General features: G+C 25.7%; 1 protein-coding gene across 3 annotated transcripts in view; it reads left to right on the top strand.

Annotated features, from left to right (window-relative positions):
* The window catches only part of LOC135922630 (GTPase-activating Rap/Ran-GAP domain-like protein 3), a 152,440-nt gene that overhangs the window by 77,511 nt on the left and 60,990 nt on the right, over window positions 1-13,939 (top strand). The window contains exon 1 of one of the 3 annotated variants that reach the window (XM_065457048.1): window positions 12,647-12,686. The exons of the other annotated variants lie outside the window; for them this stretch is intronic. The gene's annotated coding sequence lies outside the window, so the exon portion shown is untranslated. Of the gene's footprint in view, window positions 1-12,646; window positions 12,687-13,939 lie in introns of those variants that run through there. 3 annotated transcript variants of the gene reach the window in all.

Here is a 13,939-nt window from a genome sequence, read left to right on the forward strand (position 1 = left end):
AAACAGTGAAATATTTACGAAATCTTACTTATGACACATTAACTCTATCAAGAAAAGAACCTAGAGATGAAACTGCGAAAGATCCAATTTTAAGAAGAGTAAAAATATTAATAAATGCAACAAATATACAAAATCAAGCACCAGAATTACAAGCTTTAGAACATGAATAGATGAAATAGAAAATGATGACGGTATTTTATTTTGGAATGGTAAATTAATCATACTGTACTCACTACAGAAAAGAGTGTTACACATATTGCATATGGGACATCCGGGTATTACATAAATGAAATCCATTACAAGATATTATATATGGCGGGAACAATTAAATAAAGATGTCGAAAAATTAGTTAACCGCTGTATTGGGTGTCAAAAACATCGCAGAGATATACCAGGAGTTGCCGTATACCCGTGGAATCCGCCAGCACAACCCTGGGAAAGGGTACATTTAGATTTTGCCGGACCACTAGACGGATTTTATTGGCTTGTGGGAATCAATGCGTATTCAAAATGGATCGAGTTAGATAGAATTAAAGAGACCATAAGTAAGAATTTAATAAATAGATTAGAAAAATGGGGTACTCGATATGGTATTCCACGTCAAATTGTCACGGACAATGGTCCACAATTTATTTCAAATGAATTTTATAAATGGTGTAAAAACAAGAATATACAACATATAAAAACTACCCCGTACCATCCGAGAAGTAATGGGTTAGTAGAAAGATGCATACAAACTATCAAAAATCGATATTTCGCAAATAGAGAACAAACGAATGATGGGGAAAATGCCTAAATGAAGTATTATTTACGTATAGAAATTCCGAACACTTCTCAACGGGGCGAATACCAGCAAAGCTATTTATGTAAGATTAAATACATTATTAGACTGGGTCAAACCTTCAATTACTGAAAAAATTAGAAACTTCTGTAGTAAAATCTGACCAGTTAGACAAAGGCGTACAGAGATGTTTTGGAGAAAAGGATTTAGTTTGGGTAAAAACCCGAATTGAAAAGGGATGGCATGAAGGAAAGATATTAAGCCAACAAGCTAAATTCTCTTATAACATAGAAGAAAAAGGTAAAATCGTACGTAAACACGCCGATTACGACCAAGGTTTGAAACCGAATTAATAAAAACAAATGACAATATAAAGTTAGGAGATGATAAAACAGTAGAAACAATGGAACTTAGTCAAGAAGGAATACAACATCGATATCCAACGAGGGAACGAAAGTCAACAAAAAGATTAATAGATGAACTTGAACTTGTTAAATAAAAAGATTGATAGATGATCTTAACTTGGTGGGAAAGAAGATATGTTATATTTTAATATCTTATATATTTTAAAGGTTACGTTAATTGTATATTATATTAATAACTTTCCTACATTTAATATTATATTATGGAGGTCAATATAATTGCATATTATTAGAAGTTAAATTACATAATTATAAAACACTATATATAGAACAGAATTTAAAATAAAGATACCGATTGTTTTGACTATAAAAGATACATGATAATTACGTCCCCATTTCGCTTACTTTAAATCTTTAAATGCATCTTTAACACATTGTTGTGACTTGTGCCATGTTGGTCACAACTAAAGCAAATCATCGGTCTAAATTATCTATATGTCTTGTCTTATTTTCATCTCTTATTATACTCTTATTTTTTCCTAGTTATCTATTATCTATCTTAATATATACAGTATTTCTTCCTATCGTTAACCCTAATACAAAAGTAAAAATCACCAAAGCGAGTACTATTAACAATATGTTTTCTAGTAATAAATTCCACATACTTATTTGCGTAAATACATACATCACAACCTGCTTAACAAAAATCTAATTGAAAATATTTTAAATATTCTGACAAAATTAAATATAAAAATATTACCAAAATTATCACTAGTATTTATAATAAATATATCATGAATAAACTGTTTTTTACTCTTTTTTTTAAATAGAGATTAAGCTAAATTAGAAGAAAGTTTTAAGGTCACCCCCCCCCCCACACACTTTTTTTTGACTTTTATGTATAAAACCTTCGAAAACATTTGAAATCAAAATAGAACAAAGCCAATAGGTTTCCAATAAGTTCTATTGATTTTGAGGTAATCAAATATCAAAATGTTTAAACAAATCTTTTTTTTTAAATTTAAAATTAATATTTAATTATCAGATTTTAATGATAGTTAGTTAAAATTAATATTTAATTATCAGATTTTAATGATAGTTAGTTAAAATAAAATATAAAATAATCCAATATGAGGGATTACATTTGAAATTAAAATGGAGTTATTCAAAAATGTAATATATTAATTAATGACTCTAGACTACTATCAAAATTTTAATTCGAATTGCAAGCGTTGTGCATGATGATTTGTGTAGCAAAGAGCAGCCTCCCATTTCAGACCTCAAGGTGGAGATAAATAAAAGAGAAAGAAAATTGTGAATGAAAAGGCTAAAATAAAGTGTCATGTTAAGGGTTTTGTATACTAAGGGGGGGAGGGTATTTTGTTTGATTATATGATGAATTTTTATTTGTTATGTATCAAGAGGATAGAGACCCTAAATTTTCAATATTTTTATACAATAAAATAAATTCACCGTAGTTATTTTAATTTTCTTATTTTAATTATAACTCAAACTTCAAAAATATATATATTATTATAAATATATAATGTTAATATATTTTTTAAATCTATAATAAATTATTTAAATTTTAAGTTGTTAACTAATATAATCCCAAATCAATAAATAAAAATGTCGCATGTTAAAGTTATTTTTACATTAATTTGTTATTACGTATCCCCTATTTTTAATCATTACCAATACCAATATAAAGCCAAATAACCATTTGCTTTTTATAAATTTTTATTACAAATCTTTTAAATTTATATTAAGATTTAAACTAATTCTTTTAATTTTAAATCTAATTATGCCTCGAGGGTAGTTTTTGAAATGCTGATCAAAAGAGTACAGACATAGACAAGATATAATCAATGAAATTCTAAAAGATCAAAATTAAATTTGACATGGATAGAAATAAAGAGTTCCAAGCCAAAAGCCGTATTCAATTTTTATTTGGTTCCCTGACTGGCCAGAAATTTATATTGATATTTAAGCCTGACTGCCTGAATTTATTATTTATTTTTAGGTTCGACTCCGCTCAACAGTTATAATTGAAAGATACAAATTGAACATATTTTTAAAGTTCGCTTTTTTTTTATTATAAAACTTTTATTAGTTTTTTTCCTGAAATATATGTTAACGTTCAATGTATTTCTTCCACTTTCGATTATTTTTGAACGTGTTTTTTTAAGTTTAAAAAATACTTTTTTGCTGGAAATACATTAAAATATGTATATAAAACCTACTCTGTTATTTTTTGGGAGAAAAAAAAATTGCCATAAACTTTTTGACCTAATTTAATTTATATTAGTTTTTCCTTAGTGCATCTACTCTATATTTTATTCGAGTAGAATCTAACTAATATTAAGGTAATAATTTCAAAATATATAACTTTTATGGATATATTTATCATTTTAATTATTCCTTTCATATATTAAAGATATAAAGGCCAATGTAAGGACTATTAAGTTATAATTATTGATGAAACCCTTTTTTTAAATATCTATTGATAACATTGAAGGGAATATTAGATTATCAAGCTAAAACATAAAAATAATTTGTGTTTATATTAATATGAATGGATTAATTAAGATCTGTTGTATGAAACAGATTACATATGTAATGAAATAATTACGAATGTAGTCAGAAATCATGATAAAGTAGCCAATTCTTGAGATCTAGCATTCCAACTTAATCTCAAGTACAAATTAAAACGTAGTTGTATTGAAATCGCCTCAAGGATAACTGCCCACTAGCTTAAACTACTAAAATTTCCCTAGATGGATCTCAGTGTCATTGTTTTAGGAGGAGATTGAAATTACAAGATAAAAATTTTAAAAAAAGTTTAAGCGTTTTACTAGGGTAAAAAGGATGTTTCTTTGTTCCATTTAAGTTTATGCAAACCTTAGGATTCGTTTAGTCTAAGACATAGTCTCTTAGGAACGCATGAGACTTTTTTAATCAGAATGTTTTAATAATGGCAAGTTATTTTATTTTTTTTAATATAAATTTATAAAGAATTATGAGTTGTTAATTATATAAATAACTAAAAAAAATATATAAGTCTAAATTATTATAAATAAATAAAAGCAATCGTGTATTAGTAATATGAGAACAATGTATAAAATCGATCTATCTAAATTAATGAGTTGAAATGTTCGGATGAAAAAAGTTAGAGGGGAAAAAATATAATAATAAAAAGGTTAAAAAACTATGCTAAGAAGAAATATGAACATTTGAAATCGTTTACATGATCAAATTTTAGAAGATCAGACTGAACAAGAGAAAGATTTTTTTTCCTAATATTTGACTAGGAAAACAAAAAGAGTTAACTTGAAAATAAACAAAGAGGGGGTCATTCAAAGAACATGGATTTAATAATATTATAGTCAAATTGGTTTTTACCCAAGTTCTAAGATTGCGTTCAATTTGTCTTTATCGCCTGATTATAAGACGAGTAAATAATCTAAGATGAATTTTATGCAAATTTTACATTCAATGTTTTTGAAATGAATCAATATTAATCTTGACAATATTTTATTGTGATTTTTACCTAAAAAACACCAAGTTGGTTCAAAATAGTGATCTTTCTATGACGATACTCAATCAAGGCATATTGAGAGTAAATCGATCCCAACTAGTTTGATTTTTCATTTTATTAATAGGGAATAGTTATAATTAAATTTATCAAGATATAAACATTGGCATTTCATAAAAATATTTTCCTATTTTTTTTTCAAAATTAATGGAAACCTATTGGTTTTAAATATTGGTTGTCTCAAAATTATGAATACTGGTTTAGTAATTTAACTCTTATTTCTTTTTTAAAAAATTGACTTCCCGCCTCCCCTATCTTTACCTCCGAAGTTGCTAGTTGTGCGATTGGACGCATATATCCTATATATAAATAATTTGATTTTTATATTATAAGCCTGTCACATGTTAATTTATATTTGACTATTACATCCTTTTTTTTAGATTATTTCTTTAAACTCATTCATATTTAAAAACCTATCTTAGCTAAATGTGTTAATGAATGTGCAAATATAATTTATCCTTCACTAAATATTTATTTTAAAACAATACATCTTAATTTTTATGACTTTAAGAAGAAAGTAAGTTGTATAAAGAAGAATATTAGGTAATCTATCATGAACTAAAACTTTTTTTGTTTTCCATACTTATGCACCGTTATCTTTTAAATAAATTTATTGGTAATTATGGTAGTAATCATCATGGTTGGGCAAATTTTCAGAAAATTGTATTCGGATACAGATACAGATACTTTATAAAATTTTGTATTTAAGATACAAGATACTAGATACTTTATAAAAATTTCAATAAGATATAAGATACAAGATACTTGTATTTTTTTTAAAAAAAAGTATCTAAGATACAAGATACTTTTTTAAAAAACTTTAAATAGTCAAAATAAAAATGTATAAAGCTTTATTTTCTTATCTATAATATAAATTTATAAAAAAATATTTAAAATAATATGTAGAAAATAACAAATTTATTATAAAAGATAATGCGATATTCCATTTAGTAATTATATAATTAGTAAATAATAATAAATCAGCATCATAAATCAGCATTATTTTTTAATATTATTAATTTTTCGTTATCTTTGACGATTTGGTCTATTAACCATATTAGCAAAGCTAAATAATCTTTCAACGGGGGCTGAGGAGGGTAATATTGTGTTATATTTAATAAATATTTCTTTTATATATTTATAACTATTTAACATATTTATACTCCGCCTGTCATCTCATATAATTTAGGACCTCTATTTATATATCATTTATTGAATTATTAGAATTGGATGTGGTACTTTTAAGGCAAAAGTAATCATCATCTTCATCAATTGAAGATTTTGTTGAAGTATTAATTTCAATATTATTTTTAAAATCAATTAAAACTTCATGTAATGACAAATCCTGAAGGTATTTTTTTTCTTTTTCACCATCAATCCAACGATTTTTAAAATAGGGATGAGAAATAGTTGCCAAAAATGCACTCTTAAAATTGTAATCAAAATCTTATATATTTTTAAATCTTTTATTTAAATAATTTTCTATGGCAACAGCTAATGGTTTGCAAAATTGTAGATTGGTTTGAATTAAATTTGTAATTTTTTTAACGACATTTAAAATTGGAGCTGATTCTCCATAATAGCAGTTGATTTCACTCTGTATTTTGTCAATCGCTATAGCCAATGGGGCCATTATATTGCAATATTCTTCTAAATATTGAATTTCAATATCTCTTAATTTAGGAAATTCTAATTTTTGACATAATTTAGGAAGTTCGCCTTTAAATTTTAATAAACTATGAAGACTATCATACTAACTATTCCATCTAGTGCAACAAAGTGTAACTAATTGTTTTCCTAAAACTGCTTTGATAAGTTCTGCAGTTTTAGGCCTATTATTTGCATTCCATAGCTTAGTACATTTAGCTATTGCAGGATGATGAATTTTAGAAATGTTAGGATAATAGCTCTCTCGACATCTGTTGTGGCAATTAGACTTATCGTATGGCACAAACAACGAATGTGTTGAGGCAATGTTATTGAGGCTTCTTTAGACTCTTAAATAAACAAATAAATAATTTTATTTGAATAAATTTTTTTACTAAATTTACAATATCATAATAAATTTTAAAGAAGTATTAAATAATACTTTCAATGATTTCGAATTCTATACATTCATCATCATTGATGTCAAAGTCATTCTCTACAGCTTCCATAGAATATCCAAACTCCTTGAAAGCTTTCTTAAAGTTAGAGCCGTTATCTGTAACAGTTGCTATAACTTTTTCGTCAATACCAAAGTCACGATGAATTTCTTTATTATGATCATCTTAAAGTACTTCAAAAAATTTGCCATTAAGTATGCTTAGTTTAAATTTATTGTTATAATTTTCGGTTGAAGAATCATCTGAAGACGAAGATAAACATATTATTCTATTTTCTTCTTCCATAATTTTAAAATAGACAGATATAAAACGATTCAAATATGGTAGTTCTATTGTTAGCAAATTGCTATATGACGACCAACGTCATATATCAAAAATTATCTTAAAATATCTAAATTTTGATTAAATTTTTCATTTAAATCTTAAAACAATATCATTTTAAATTTTAATACTATTTAAATTAACCAATATAAATTTTTTTAAAGTATCTGTATCTTTTTGAATACAAATATGGTTAAGATACAAATACTTTTAAATAATATGTATCTTAGATACTGGATACAAGATACTTTCCAAAATTTTAAAAAAGATACAAGATATCTTAGATACAAATATCCGCGATACTGCCCAACCCTGTATATCATACATACTGGTATGATACATTCTAGTTACATATGTATATATAATATTATATATCTATAATGCGACTTTGATTATGTGTTGTGTTGATATAAAATGTATTTATTTTATAATATTAACACAACATAAATTGTGTATAAATAATTCATTAATTTTCAATTTATAGATTGAATTACTATAACATATAAAAATATATTTCATTTTTTTATGTAGTATATATTTTAAAATGATGATCATTTCAACTCTGTCTTCTAAAATTATGCATTTTGGTTTGCCTATTATAAATTAAACCGAATCGATTTTTTGGGGGAGAAAGATTAATATATTGAGATATTCGTCATAGGTTTAAACAAGATTTTCTTATTGAAGGTTGTATCTATGGGGAAGGGGGGAGGGGGTGTCTATCAATTTTTAATAAAATAATATATTTAAAAAATTCATATATTTGCCGCTAAGGTAGAATTTGCAACTCTCCCCATTTCACCGTTCAATTTTTTCAGGAAAGAAAAAACTATCGTTTATCTATCATTTTTTGTATAATATACTCTAGTAGGCTAATTTTGACCTATTATTTAATTTTAATAATAATAGTATATAATCATATTATTTAATGTCCAAATTTAATAATATACTTTGAAATAATTGGTCAACAATTTAAAAAGGGGAAAACGAGATAATTTTGTAGATAAACGATTGGGAAATATATTTTTTTAAAGAATAGTTTTAAAGATTCCTTTGGTGTAAAATAGTAATTATTAGATTTACTTTAACTATAGTTAGTGTTATCGATTTTATATGGTAACTCAAAACCTTAGAAAAAAAATAGCTCTTATTTTTTACAGAAAAAATATGTGCGATATATAAAAAATTACTCATTGCATCATAGTAGTAAATAAAGAGATGACTTATAGAAGATTAAATTTAGGAGCATAAAAAATGCACCTAAATGTTTGAACTTTGATTTGATCTATTATATTATTTATTGTACCTAAGGTGATCGTTGAAAATTTAGTGAAAAAATGCTAAAATAAATTTGTTTACTTTTAGGGAATTAAAAAATATCTTTTAATACAATATTATAATGAGTCAACATAAAGGGATTTTTTTTTGCCGATAGATGTATATATGTATATTTCACAGGATTATTTCAGACTTTTTTAATAATTAATTTTAAAGTAAATTAAGGTTGACTTAAGTGTCCCTTGGCCCGACATGCCTAAGTCATCCCCTGTAAATTTCCTATTTTCGTCGCTTCCTGTGATTTTAGGAGTCCTAAAGTTCTTATAAATTAGTATTATATTTCGGTTTTAACTTGAGAGCTCCACACTGTATGCATATATTTTTTTAAAAAAATAGTACATTTTTATAACGGAAACTTGTTTAATTTTTTTAAAAGAAGTGAACTGAAAATTTATCTTTCAACCGGTTTTAAACATCTTTTTTTGAAAATAGTTACCGTTTGTTGAGGCGCTTTCCCTTTCCCTGGGACAATGGTTACAAATAATTATGTTTTATTTTTGGAGCCAATCAGATTTTACATTCATTAAATAAAATTTATTTCATAAATTTTGTTAATAATTTTAAACTCTACTTCTTTGAAAAGTGTTTAAGATAAGTGTATTTTACCCGAAATTTTTTTTTATCAAAATACTAAAATATGCTGGATTCGACAAAGAACCTAAGATATTTCAGTTTAAATTATATAAGATACTAATTTATATTATAGATGTGCATTTTTTTTTAATTTTCAAGGTGTTTAAAATCTTTAGCCTTTACACTAAATTACCGAGAAATTTGGATTGATTAATTTTTAAAATTTTTTTTTATTATTTTATACCAATTAGAGATCTGCAAAAATGGGCCCATACCCGACCAGGCCTATTTTTTTAAAAAAAATTTGAGCCGGTTCGGATCGGGCTATGGAAATTTTTTATATTTAAATTTATCAATTTTATGTTGAATTTTTATGTAAAATAAAAATATTCGATTTTATTTACAGAAACTCGCTATATAACATATATCTTTTATTTTAAGTAATTATAAAAATTAATTTCTATATTTAAATAAATTCGGGCCGGCCGGCAAAACATTTTTAAGAAAATTTCGGGCAGGGTCGGGCTTAAAAAATTGCCCAACGCAGATCACTAATACCATTGACACTTCTTAAAATTGTAAAGAATATAAATTCTCTATGGGCCTGAATTCATGGGGATTCTTTGGATTAATTATGAGATTTTGAAATTTGAAATTTTTTTTTGCCAGATGTTCAGGATGTATTATAGACTATCCAATAATTATTAATTTTAAATATTTGCCGCAATCATTTTTTTGTAAATATTTTATCTAAAATATAAAATAATAGATAAATCAAGATTCGGCGAAATTATTTGAAATTCCTAGAGTGGGTATTCCCCACATGCTGATCAATGAAATTCGATGTTCAACATTCAAACATCCTAGAAAATTATTTAAAATCTAAAGATTTTGGATCTCTCTGGATTCATAAATCCTATAAGATAGTATATAGGCACGTAACCAAGGGGTTGGAAAGTGGGAATTTTCCTCCCCATATAAAACTTAACTGGTCTAGTAGATACATTTTAAACTTATAAAAAAATTTCCTCCTACAAACCCCCCACCCTTTTCTCCTTAAAAATGGAAATATATAGATATAAACAATATTTTGAAGCAAAAATAATAAATTTTTTAAATTAACGATTTTTATTTATTATTTTGGCATTTTTTTGTAAATCTTTGAAATTTATATAAAGTTCTAAAATGTTATATAGTATTTTTATAAATATTATATAATGAATGTAATTTTTAAATTATTTTGTATTTGAAAAATATATAATAATACTATTAAAAAAAAGAACGGAGATGGTGTGACGCAGGGGAACAAAAATGAAAAAGGGACGTAAGCGTTGTCTATGATAGCTCTTTGGCTAGAAGGCTACCATTGAAACTGATATAATTCGCTTTGTGAATCGCTATGGATAATCGTTGACGAAGAAAAAAACCCTCTCGAGGTTCTTCTGAGAGTTTGCTGATTTGTGATCCTAATTTTTTGAAAAATGCTAAGGCGAGTTTGCCAAAGGTGCCAAGAGTGGTTGATATGATTGGGATGAAGCAATGATCGTTTACTATTTCTGTGTATTTAAAAATTTTAAGTTGTTCCTTCTGGTCAAGGATGTTGATGGCGTGGTTGGATGGGGCCAAGGGGTCAATACAGGAATAGTCCCATACCAAAAGTTGGCCTCTCCTCCATGGGATTTGAGAGATCCCATCAGGACGTTTACCGTCAGATCTAAAAAGACCCTGTGGTTCTAACGTGGAAGGAATTTATTCTTTTTTTTTTTTAGAAAAAAGACATTTTTATAAAAAAATAATGAAACTTCAAAATTATTTTTATAATAACATATTCAAAGGCTTATAATAAAGGAGCCTAAAATTTATAAAGGAAAAATTTACCTAATAGTGCCCCCCCCCATAGGAAACGCATTAAAAAGTAAAAATTTTTTGTAAAAGATTAGAAAAAAATATATAAAACTTTAATTAGCAAAATATTTCTAAGTTATATTATTCCTTAATATTTAAAATGGTTCTAATCAATATATTTTTTTAAATTGAATCAGCCTTTAAAATGGAATATTAAGGTAGGGGCATAATTATAGCCACTTTAATTTGACTTCATCTACGTAAATTCATATGTTTTTGAAACTCTAAAGTTGATTTTTTTCATTCCATTCTATCAAGCGAACGTTACTAGAATTAGAAAGTTAAATACTCAATAGAAGTTTAGAGGAAAAATCAGAACAGAACTATCTTGTTCTTAGTTATAAATTTAAAGGTAACTATTTGATTATTATATTGTAGTTAACATTATATTTGTCTTCGAAAAAAAAGTTAAAAATGTAAAATTATTTTTCTTCTTTGTCGTAGTAGTTCTCTATCTTATTAAAGGGACCAATCAGAAATTCATTCAAGCGAAATTATCCTTACCCGCATATCTTTATTTAATACCACCTCCTTTATTCTGGAATCGCAAAATTACCCAATCAAACCCAGTTATCATTTTAAAACAGATTTACTCCTTATTGTATCCTCCGCAAATGCAATCGAGATTTTTTTTTCAGACATACTTTCCCTTATCGTTTTTTAAAATATAAAGAAGAATGTAATAACGTTTAAATTTTTATTAAATTTTAATACTTTCATCAATTAAAAATTTATAAATTAATTTAAATAATTAGAGATTGGGAGTGAGGGTAGGGTGCTAGAGGAAAGTACCCAAAATTCGTCACTTGAATCAAAATAAATGAGCGCCCAATTGAATAGAGTTAATGCACCCTACCACTTCACCTAGTGATAGAAAGCATTGTCTTGTACTTGACTATAACCGGATGTTTGACAATTATCAAAAATTCCATAATTAAAAATTATAACACAAAACCAAGTTCGAATCCTGAATTCCCTAGAGATAATATGCCCCTTAATTTCGCAGGAAAAAAATTGAGTTGACGTTTTATCAATGGAAGATGACATTGTTAGGTTAGGTATATACAAGATAAAAGTGGACCAATCTGAGATATATTTTTTCACCTCAGACTAGTTTATATATGAACAGGTGACAAAATATAGTCAACTTCTATTTTTTTAAACCTCTTAAATATAAACTAACCTTAGCCCGAATTCTATGTGTTTTCAAGCGAGCAAGCAGGCAATTGCTGGAACAAAGCAGAGACCCAGTAATTTTTATCCCCCCCCTACGGTAAAATTACACGATTACTTATGACTTCCACGGCCTTGGGCTTTTAACTTAATGTGGTTTATTGTAGGTCTCTTACTTCTAAGCCACTTGTTATCTTAAAATCAAACTATTTTGTATATTATAATGTAATATATACTTGTAGTTTAATAAATATGGGTTTTAGCAAATTTTTAAAATTAAATCAGTTGAAGCCTGCATTTTTTTTACTTCTGAAAGATCCGATTTTGTAGGCATCTTATTCTAGCAATATACAATATCTACTCAGATAAATTTCAGCAATTTTGCCTTGAAGTTTTGAACTTCTCTTTAATTTGAATATTTATAAATTTTTCTTGCAAATTTAAAAAAAAAATACTTAAAGAATTTATGGCGAAATTGTCGGTAATTCACAAGATTTGTACTTACAATCTCAAATACGATTCCGTCAAATTAGGTGAAATTTAAAGAACATGAGCCTAAAAATAATTTAGATTTGAAAATAAAGGATCAATATAGCATATCCCACAAGGGGTATTTTTCTACCTTTTAATTATTTCATTTGCATCATGTACAACTATTTCTTTTTATTTTTTGTTTAAATAAGAATGAGTGATAAACTCATTATATCATGTAAAAACAAAGACTAGTAAAGTTATAATAAAATCTTGATATTTCTCCGTATTCGTAGAGATCTAAGAAACCGTTCCTATGATTCTGCTGACCAACCTAAACTTCCTGACATTTTTGGGATTTTAGGGGGTCAATTCTTCATGACTCTGCATCCTTGTACAAATATCGTGAAAATGAAATTGTTCGACATTTTCACGTGACATTTTAATATTTCGAGATTTTTGATTTTTTCCACTCAAAAACCTTAAAAGAAATAAAAATAGATTAAAAATTATGTTAATAATATAAATTCTACTTTTTCCTGAAATTAGAAAATTGAAATAATATCTCATTAAACAAAAGAGTATTAATGACGAAATTCGTTAGAAAAAACAACATTTTTTAAAAAAATTTTAGTGATTTTTTATATAAATATTTTTGTCAAAAAGAAAGAAAAATTTCCCTTCACAAATTATTATATATAATATTCTTTTTACCAAAAATAACATTGTTTCATATTTTTAAAATACAAAAAAATACACATTTAATTTTAGTAATTTTCTATTATATTATAAAGTCATTATCTCAAAACTTTCTCAATAATAAAATCCCCTTTTTGATAAATAAATCCATTGTCAAGTTTTAAAATGTTATTTTTTAAAGGTAAATATTTATAAACACTTTAAAAACTAAAAATGATTAAATTTATATCTTTTTTTTCTTTTCTTAATATTTAATTAAAATATTATTGATATTATTTTTATTTTATTAAATGTGTTCTTAAAGTAATTATTACTTTTCAAGTTGTTTTTAAAATATTGTTAATATTTACCAGAGTTGTTAAAAAATACTTTTTAAATATATCTAGATACAGATACATGTCTAAAAGTTATTTAGATACAGATACATCGTGTAAAAAGTTATCTAGATAGAGATACAATTTTGATTATAATCTTATATATGGTTTGCATAACCCTAAAATAAGATTCTATTGTGAAAATTCATGAAATGAGCTAAAAAATTTATTGACTCGATATTACATTTATCAAAAAAATATAACTAAAATAATGATTTTTTAGATATTAATATAATAAGATA

Source organism: Gordionus sp. m RMFG-2023, chromosome 1 (assembly GCF_954871325.1).
Source record: "Gordionus sp. m RMFG-2023 chromosome 1, tfGorSpeb1-WG-v2, whole genome shotgun sequence".
Taxonomy (NCBI): Eukaryota; Metazoa; Nematomorpha; class Gordioida; order Chordodea; family Parachordodidae; genus Gordionus; species Gordionus sp. m RMFG-2023.